Consider the following 9,370-nt stretch of genomic DNA (forward strand, 5'->3'; position numbering starts at 1 on the left):
GATTCAAATTAGCCTGATGGAGAAAGAGGAACACATTGAAAGACAAACTGCTTCTCATTTGCATCTAACAAATGACTTAGTGTTGCCAAGATCACTTCCCATGAGGACATACAATTGCCACTCAATTCAGAGATAGTTTGGGTCAGATAAAATTGAGTGGATTGTTGAGGGAAAACCAGAGGTATTCTTGGTGAGGGTACCCCGGCAGGGCCACACATTTATTGATCGAAGTAGAAGACCAAAGCAGGGAAGAAAATGTTACATCATGAAGCATAAGTAATATTCATACAATTCAGGGCTTGGTTTAGCTGGTTATCAATCCAATAGAAGCATCATTATTTGAGCCCATAGTAGTCTCTCAGCCAACATGCTAAGTGTTGGAGAGAAGATCCTATTGCTTCTGGGAGCTGGAGAGTTTCTTCTGGGGATTTTGGGGAATGGATTCATGGTACTAGTGAATGGCATTGACTGGATCAAGAACAAGAAACTGACAACAGGGGATCTCAGTCTGGTATGCCTGGCCATTTCTAGAATTGCTATGTTATACACATTAATATGGACTAGCTTTCTACTTGTTTTCTATCCAGAGGAATCACTGACCAATAAAATTAAGGTTCTTGATATTTTCTGGATACTGACCTACCTTTCAAGCATTTGATTTGCTACTTGCCTCAATGTCTTCTACTTCCTAAAGATTGCCAACTTTTCCCACTCCCTGTTCCTCTGGCTTAAGTGGAGAATAAATAATGTGGTCTGCATGCCACAGGTGGGACCTTTGCTCTTTTCTTTGTCCATTGATTTTCAATTGGTGGAGAGTTTATAATTTATTCAATAGAAGAAACAACACAAAAGCATTCCAGATGAGTGAAAGTCAATATTTTGCCATCCATGTTGCCATGATCTTCTCGAGTGTAATTCCCTTTATTCTGTCTCTGGTCTCATTGTTCTTTCTCATTTTCTCCCTCTGGAGACACACCCATCAGATGAAGCTCAATGCTATGGGACCCAGAGAGCCCAGCACAGAGGCCCACATTCGAGCCATGAAAGCTACATGCTCTTTCCTCATCCTCGTGGTGCTGTTCCATTTGGGTATATTCATCTCCCACTGGAACAAGTTCATTCCAAACAGAAGACTAGCTATGATGATGACTCTCCCATTGCTGCTCTTCTATCCCTCGGGCCACTCCTTAATCCTGATTCTGTACAACAGCAAGCTGAGACAGGCAGCCCTGAAGATGTGGTGGCAGGTGAGATGCTGCCTGAAAAGACCCAAATGAGATAACTCTTCGGCCTTGGAGGTGTGTTTGAGGTCATCACTTTTCCAGGGGAGAAGAAATTAGCTTGTAGCTATTAAAGACATTTCTCCAGATTTTTTCATTCATTGTAAAAATAATACAAACCCATAGTGTACTGGACTTGGACTCAAGAAGATCTCCATGTAAATCAAGAGTCTGACTGGGTTCTGTGACCACAGACAGGTTACTTAAGCTTCCTAAGTCTCCGTTTCCTCCTTTGCAAAATGGCAGCAATAATACCTGTAGGCTTTCTCCAAGGATCAAGTAAGATCATCTATGAGCAAACTGGTAGTGCTCATGGCCCCCTTTCAGAACACTAGATTTGGTTCAGTCCTGTGAGTCTTGAATTTTTGCTCTTCTCTTCGTTTACCCCCAAGAAGATTGCCTGGTATTTTCATGATATAAATTGTGTTTCTAGTCTTCCCCAAATGCAAGTGTGAGTAAAGTAGGTCCCTAGCCTCCATATAATCAAGTTATCTGGTGAATGTTAAGTGCAGGCTAGTTTATATTCTCCCTTACAGAAAATGCATCATATATACAGGACCCAGAGGAAATCACAAACAGGTGGAGGAAATGTGTGAAGTAATCAAATAGCCCTAATCCAAGAAAGAACCTGAATTTGACTTTGCTCTTGGGGAAACACCTTGACATTTCAAGGAACTCTCTCTCTCCCACTGGGCCCTATATAGTTCCTTCCAGAAACAGAGATAACCTGTGATTGAGATCCCTGCCCCTCCTAGAAGGTAAATGTATTTGGGGGCTTTTGAACAAGTATTCCCCAACTCGTTTGCCTCTTGTCAGAGTCACAGAGACCATGTAGTGTCTTCTTCTTTGTTCAAAGGAGGTTGCTCAATCAGAAAATCTCATTCTCTCAAATCACTAGCCCTGCTTCCAGCCTGATCCAGTGATAACTATCCAAGGGACCAGCCATTGTGAGGATGGCACCTAATAACTGCCTCTGCAGAAACCCCAGTTCCTGAGGACCAAGAGTAGAAATGGGCTGTCCACTAAAGTCCTTAGCACTGTCAAAAGCACAGCATCAGATGTGAACATGGTTTTGTCAGTGAAAATGACATTTCAAAAGAGGTAGTCAACTGATTTTTTTTGCTTCACCCTAAGGACTTCCATCTACCCTACAGCTGAAACCTCTCTGTGTTGCCTCCCCTTGTGAACTCCTTGAAAGCAGGAATTTTCTTGCTTTTCTACAAGTCTCCCAAGGTACCTAATAAATGTTTTTTTTTTTTCATTCATTCACACCCATTGCTGTCTTGCTCACAGGACAGGAGTAACTCAAAATTATTGAATGAAATTCAGGTGGACTGAATCTCATCAGAGGAGACTTGTCTACCTATATTTTGTGTGTGTATAATATAAATCTATAACATTTATGTAATATATAAATATAATACACATGTTTTATACAAATAGCATGAATGATATATAATGTATAAATGCATACATATGTTTTAACTATATTTGAAATAGAATATCATAATAAAATATCACATAATATATTACATACCATATATTTAATAAATACATCATATATTATACAAAAAGTAAGAGGAGACAGGGATCTTCTGATGACATTCAATTTAATATACAAATACACACATGTATGTATAGATATACATATATATCTCTATCTATGTATTGATACAAGCTATAAAACCAACTCAGAACTTTCTCCCCACTCCCTGACCACAAGACAATAAAAATTATAAGCAGGAAATCGCTTTTGAAGAAAACATTCCAGATGAAATGTGAGTTAAATAATTTAATCTTATAAAATATGTGGGTAAATGAAAAACTCATAAAACCACAGATAACTTCATGAAAGAAAATAATAATATGATCCTTTAATCAAATGAGAAAACATACAATTTTGTGGAATGCCACCAAAGCAGTCCTTAGAGGAATATTTTTTAATCTCTTAAAAATGCTAATCAAGAAAAGAGACAAAAGAGCTATACAATGATTGAAGAAGCTCTGAGGACTTATCATAAAGAACACTATCCATTCCCAGAGAAAAAACTGAAGGAGTATGAATACAGATTGAAGTGTGGGGTTTTTTTACTTTATTTTTCTTGTGGTTTTTTTTTGAGGAGGGGGTCTGTTTTCTTTTACAACATGACTAATACAGAAATATGTTTTGCATGACTACACATGAATAACTTATATCAGATTGCATGCCTTCTCTACAAGGGGAATGGAAAGGGGGGAAAAGTATTTGAAACTAAAAATTTTAAAAACAAATGTTAAAATTGTTTTTACAAATAATTGGGGAAAAATAAAATAGTAATCATAATTTATAACAAGAAAAGAGAGAAAGAATAGATCAGTGAATTTGGTACACAGCTAAAACAAATAGAAAGACAACAGATGAACATTTTTAACTAAACATAAAAACAGAAATTCTGAAAATCAAAGAAGAAATAGACATTGAAAACAAAATATCATTGAACTGATAGTATTTTTTTTAATTTGGTAAAACAGAGAGGGAAGGAGGGAGGGAGTGAGAGAGAGAGAAATTAAATTGTCAATACCAAAATTGAAAAAGGAGAACTGACACAAAAAAAGAAAAGAAAAGAAAGGAAATTTTACAAAATGTTTTAAACAATTATATGCCACAAAAAATATAAAATATAAAATTAATAGTACAAAAATGTTTTTTTAATTATATTTACAAAACAAGGAATAGAAAATGTAAATAACCAAATCTCAGAACAAGAAATAAAGCAAGGCATAAGTGAATTCTCAAAGAGAGGAGGGAAGACAGATTTAATGACTTTAGAAGATAATGCTATCAAATATTTAATAATTTATTATGTCGCATAAAATTCTTGTAAAAGTAGGAAAAGGAGGAATTTACCAAAATTTCTGTCATGAGACAAATATGGTCTTAATGCCTAATCCAAGGAAAGGTAAAACATGGGGTGGGGAAGGGGGAAAGAGAAACTAGAGACTATTATCCCTAATGAATATAGATGCAGAGTTTTTTTTAATAAAATATTAACTTAGAGGCTATTGCAATTTATTCAAAAATTATATATTATCCTTCTTTGGATTCTGAGCAATAATTTGAGGTTGTTTCAATATTAAGAAAACTATAAATATAGTAGATAATTATATAAAAAATCAAAATTACAGTTATAACAACAGATAAAAACAGCATTTGATGACATACTATATCTATTTATGTCAAAAATATTTAAAAGGATAAGGATAAGTTAACTTTCCTTAAGTGGTAATTAGTATCTACTTAAAACCAAAAGCTAGTATTATCTGTAATGACAAAATATTAGAATCATTTTCAATAAAATCAGGGTTAAAGGAAGTTTATCCACTTTCACTGTTATTATTAGATTTTATTTTTTAAAATGCTAGCTATAGAATACAACATGAAAAAAATTGAGGAAAGAAATGTATGCAAAGAGAAAAAAAGCAGATCTTGGAGAATCAGCTACTAAGTTAAACAGTAACTTCAGTAAAAGAACATGATTTTACATAACCCCATAAAAAAACTTTGTTTTTCAATTTAAACATTTAAAATAAAAATTCCAGCAGGGCTTCAGCTGTATCATGAATTCAGAGGTGGAAAGGACCTAAAATATACCTAGATCTCTAAGGAAGGGTTCCCTGTATCCCTCAATTAAATAAGTTGAGTCCCCTCATTTTCCAGAGGAGGGGGTTATCAATAAACTCAGAAGGAAGAGATACAAAGAGGATATGGAAAGGAAACTGAGCCTGAGAAAGGTGAATGGCTTTGCTCACAGTCACACAGACATTCTCTACTCAAGGTCTATGTGTTTTAGGAACTTTTTAATGAGGTGTGTTTGGCAAGACTTATGGTATTTTTTAGGGTGGGTGTGCTCCTAGCCCTCGCCTCTCTCTCCTCCCATTCACTCACAGGAAAATGATGACTTTCTGACTCAGAGGGAGAAAAGAAGACTGATTTTGTACCTTCTCCTAAACCCCATGTGAAGCACATGCTGGTAAGAAAAAACTCTTTGTGGCAAATACTATGAACTTTGTGTCTTGGTTAAGCAAGAATAAGGACTGGAAAGCTTCTATCTCTAAGCTTGCTTTGCTCTAGGTTGGATACTCATGGCTTATTTTGATCTCAGTACCAAAACCTGTTACTTGGTAGTAAAATGATTGCAACTTTCAGATGAAAGGCTCTAGGAGACAGAGACACACTAATGGCCTTCATTAGAGCTGTATTACCTTTCACGGCTGCCATAAAAGGCCATAAGAATAGTTGTTTTTGTTTTCTAAAGTTTACTTTCTTGGAAAAAAAATCCTACATGGAATCCCTACATTCACCCTCTACCCAGAAATCCTAAGACCAATTTTGTATACGGTGACATTGGATGCCAGTTTTTCAGCTCCAAACCAATGAGTTCTCTCCAAAGGAATAATAATAGCACTTAGTGGCCCTGGCAACACTTGACTTCATCAAAGTTTTCTTTGGTCTCTTGGCCAAATTTCTAACTTGTTTGGAGGATGGGGAGGGGGTGGGGGGGTGGGCAGGACAAGAGAGGATGAGATTGTAGAGGAAGAAGGAGGACTCTTAGATCACAGGAAGACAGACTTAGTGATGGAAGGCACTTTGCAGCCATCTATCAATCAATCAATCAACTAACTAGCAACTATTGAGGTACAATTCTATGACAAATGCTGTGTGTGTTTGACGTTGGAGAAGAAGCCGAGGCCCAAGAAGTGAAGCAAGTTATTCAAGGGCACCCAGATGGTAAGGGCTGGTGGCGAGATTCAAACCTCAATTATCATCTTCAAAAGTCAGTCATTTTTCCATTGGTGGCTTCCAGTCAGAGAGAGACGCCATGAGAAGGGAACAGAGTGTGAGATTTGGATGAGTTCATCTTCAGCCTGGGTAGAGACTGCCAAGAGAGGGGCAGCTGTGATGAAGCAGAAACGGTGTTGGACTTTGAGTCAGAGTCTCTGGATTCAAAATTGTCTCTGTGATTAGCTGGAGTGGAAAGGATACTCCAATGGGAAGCGTTAAACTTGGAGTCACGGGAACTGAGTCCAAATTTTGACTCTACTGTATGATCTCAGGCAAGTCTTGGTATCCCTCTAGAATTCATAGGCCACACAGGGCTTGTAGAACAAAATTTGCAAAGCAAAATTCCTCTTTGAAGATTTGATTACTGGAACCAATGATTCCTCTCTCCTTTCAATGTGAGTAGGATACAATGGAAAGAGTTCCAGTCTCACTGCTGATATCTTATTAGCTTATGATCTTTAACCTCTATGGGCCTTCGTATTTATGCAGACACACATATGTATATACATATACACACATATGCGCATAAGTGTATATGTACATAGGTAATTAGCATAAATGAGATTTTATAGGAAGACATAGAGACACAGGAAATCTCATTATTTAATTAATTTAAATTAATCTTATTAATATGGAAAATAGTCCCCAATAGTTAGTGAAAGTTTTTATTCCATATGAAATTGTCATGGCTAAAATTTATGCCGATTAAATAAAATGTTGAAAATTTCATTCATTTCATTTCTTAAACATATGCACAGTTAATGAGATTTCCTATGTGCCCAGACTTTAGGGATACCGTGTGTGTGTGTGTGTGTGTGTGTGTGTGTGTGCGCGTATAGCATAGTCACTTAATTGGATGGAATTCTATTTCTTTAATGCCCTTCTTTCTAGACCTTATATTGTCCCATTGGGACTGAAAAGGAGAGTAAGTGATGCATGGTGAATAGAGTGTTGTGGGTACAGAACAGTAAATAGAACAACATGCCTGAAACATACAGTACACAGAAGTGAGTGATGTATAAGACTGGCAAGGTAGGAGGAGGCCAGGTTATGAAAAGCTTTGAGTCCCAAGCAGAGACTTTTCTATTCAATCCTAAAAGTAATTGGGAGTCACTGGAGTTTCTGATCATATCTGACCTTAAGGAAAACCACTTGGGCATTTGTTGAGGATTCATTGGGATGGGGAGAGGCAGGGGAACCAATTACAAGGCTATTGCTAAAGTTTAGACAAGAAGTGATGAGGGTTGTATGAGTGGAGAGAAGGAGGTGCGTACAAAAAGATGCTAGAGAGATAGAAATGGCAGTGTTTGGAAACTGATTCCATCCATGGGGTTAGTGGGAAGTGTTATGGGAATGGGAATTCAAGATCTTCCCTGCTCCTAGCCCCTTTGATAGGCTTAAGTGTACCTGGAGCTTGTGGTGCGAGGCTGGTTTTCAGGAAAGCCCACACCTTGGTGCTCTGTGATTGGGCATTGGGTCAAGAGCATCATGACATTCTCTGAGCCAGGAAAAGGCTATATATATCCTGATGTGAGGCTTTGTTTTGGGGCTCACTTAGAGAAGTGTTGTGTGATTTGACCAGATGAGACTCTGGGCAGCTGTCAAGCCCCCCCCCTGCTTGAAAAACCCAGATGTTGGTGTTTCCCTCTCTGGTAACTGTGGCTAGTTATGGATGTAATGGTCAGACAGCTAGAAGCCTGTCTGCTGAAATGTTTCTCTGTCCTCTTGTAACTTCAGTCTGTATACTCTGAAGTTTGGGGTGCTGACTTTTTCCCCTGAACTAGGTAAATGGTATGTTTGATTTATTAAAGCAAGATTGTTAACCCATTTTGAGTTGCTTTCCTTTAGAAAAGCAGATCTTAGAGCCTGTGTTGTCAGCCACCCTGGGCACGCTGGGGTGCTTGCTGTTACAGGAGGGAGAAGTTGAGGTTAACTCAGAGATTGGGTCTCTGGATGACTGGAATGAATGGTGGTGGTGCCATTGATGTTAACGGAGAAATTCAGAATAGCAAGGGGCTTCTTCAGGGAAAGACAATAACTTCTGTTTTGGATATGTTGAACTTGAGATGACATTCCATTGTAAATATGCAGTGGGCAGTTGGAGGTGAAGGACTGGAGCTCAGGAGAGAGATTAGGGCTGGATATGCAGACCCAGGACTCATCTATAAAGAGATGATAATTGAACCCAAAGAACTGATGGAGTTACCCAACGAGATAGTCTAGAGAGAGAAGAGAAGCCAAGATAGAGTCTCAGAGGACGTCCACAGTTAATGGGTCAGACAGTGTCCTGATAACACAGAAAGAAAGCAATATCCCAGAGGAGAAGCTGGTCAAGGTCACACATGGAAGAGAAGTCAGGGAGAATTAGGGTGGAAAAGATGGACAATTAGATCATTGCTCCCTTTAGAGAGTAGACTCGGTTGAGCCAAGAGGTTAGAAGCCAGACTCTTTCCCAGTTGAGAAGAAAGGGAGAGCATAGGAAATGGAGTCACTTAAGACAGCTTTCTCAAGGAGTTCAACTGAGAAGAGGAGGAAATCTGAAGGAAAAGAGTGAGCAGGCATGGCAGATAGAGTGAGGGTGTCTTAAGAATGGGGAGACGTGAGGGTGTGCCGGCAGCAAGGGAAGGAGCTTCTAGAGAGGGAGAGACTGAAAAGCAGAAAGAGAAGAGGTGGTGGAGGGGGTGCTGTCCTGGAGGATGGGGGATGGGATGGAATGAAAGGTACATGTAGAGGTCTGGTCTCTGAGCAGTGAGGAGACCAACTGGGACTCTTCAGAGAGGTTCCTCATCCAGGAGCCTCTAAGCCCACAGAACCACAGGTCCATTCATTTGTTTTATGGTGGGGGGAAGGGGCAGGGGCTAGTAATACTTACCCACTGTGAGGCTCAAATGAAAAGAATACATGCAGAGGACTCCACAAAGCTTAAAGCATTTTCTCAATGCCACCTGCATTATGAGATGATTACACCACATGACCTAAAGAAACATTACTCATCAATTAGGGGAGAGGCTCACACATGTAAAGTTGGAAGGGTCCTCAGCAGCCATTTACAGATGAGAGGAGGAGAAATGATTTGCCCAAGGTCACACAGCTAAGAACCAGGATTCAAACCCAACTTCTCTATCTCCCAAACCTGAATTTTCCCCACTGCTCCTGGATCTTAGCTCTATAACTGGAACCAAGTTCAGAGGCTATCTCCTTCAAAACTCTCATTTTACAGATGAGAAAAATGTGTCGCAGAGAAGGGGAGTGATTTATCGAGGTCACA

The 9,370-nt window shown here is 38.8% G+C and overlaps 1 pseudogene; it reads left to right on the top strand.

The window, feature by feature from the left end:
- The first annotated feature begins 367 nt into the window (after positions 1 to 367).
- Positions 368 to 1,277, top strand: LOC138173152 (taste receptor type 2 member 7-like; annotated as a pseudogene).
- Positions 1,278 to 9,370: the final 8,093 nt, after the last annotated feature.

The sequence above is a fragment of the Petaurus breviceps genome, unplaced genomic scaffold, assembly GCF_028583685.1.
Source record: "Petaurus breviceps papuanus isolate PSGF00001 unplaced genomic scaffold, PetGlider_PUasm1.0 567, whole genome shotgun sequence".
Taxonomy (NCBI): Eukaryota; Metazoa; Chordata; class Mammalia; order Diprotodontia; family Petauridae; genus Petaurus; species Petaurus breviceps.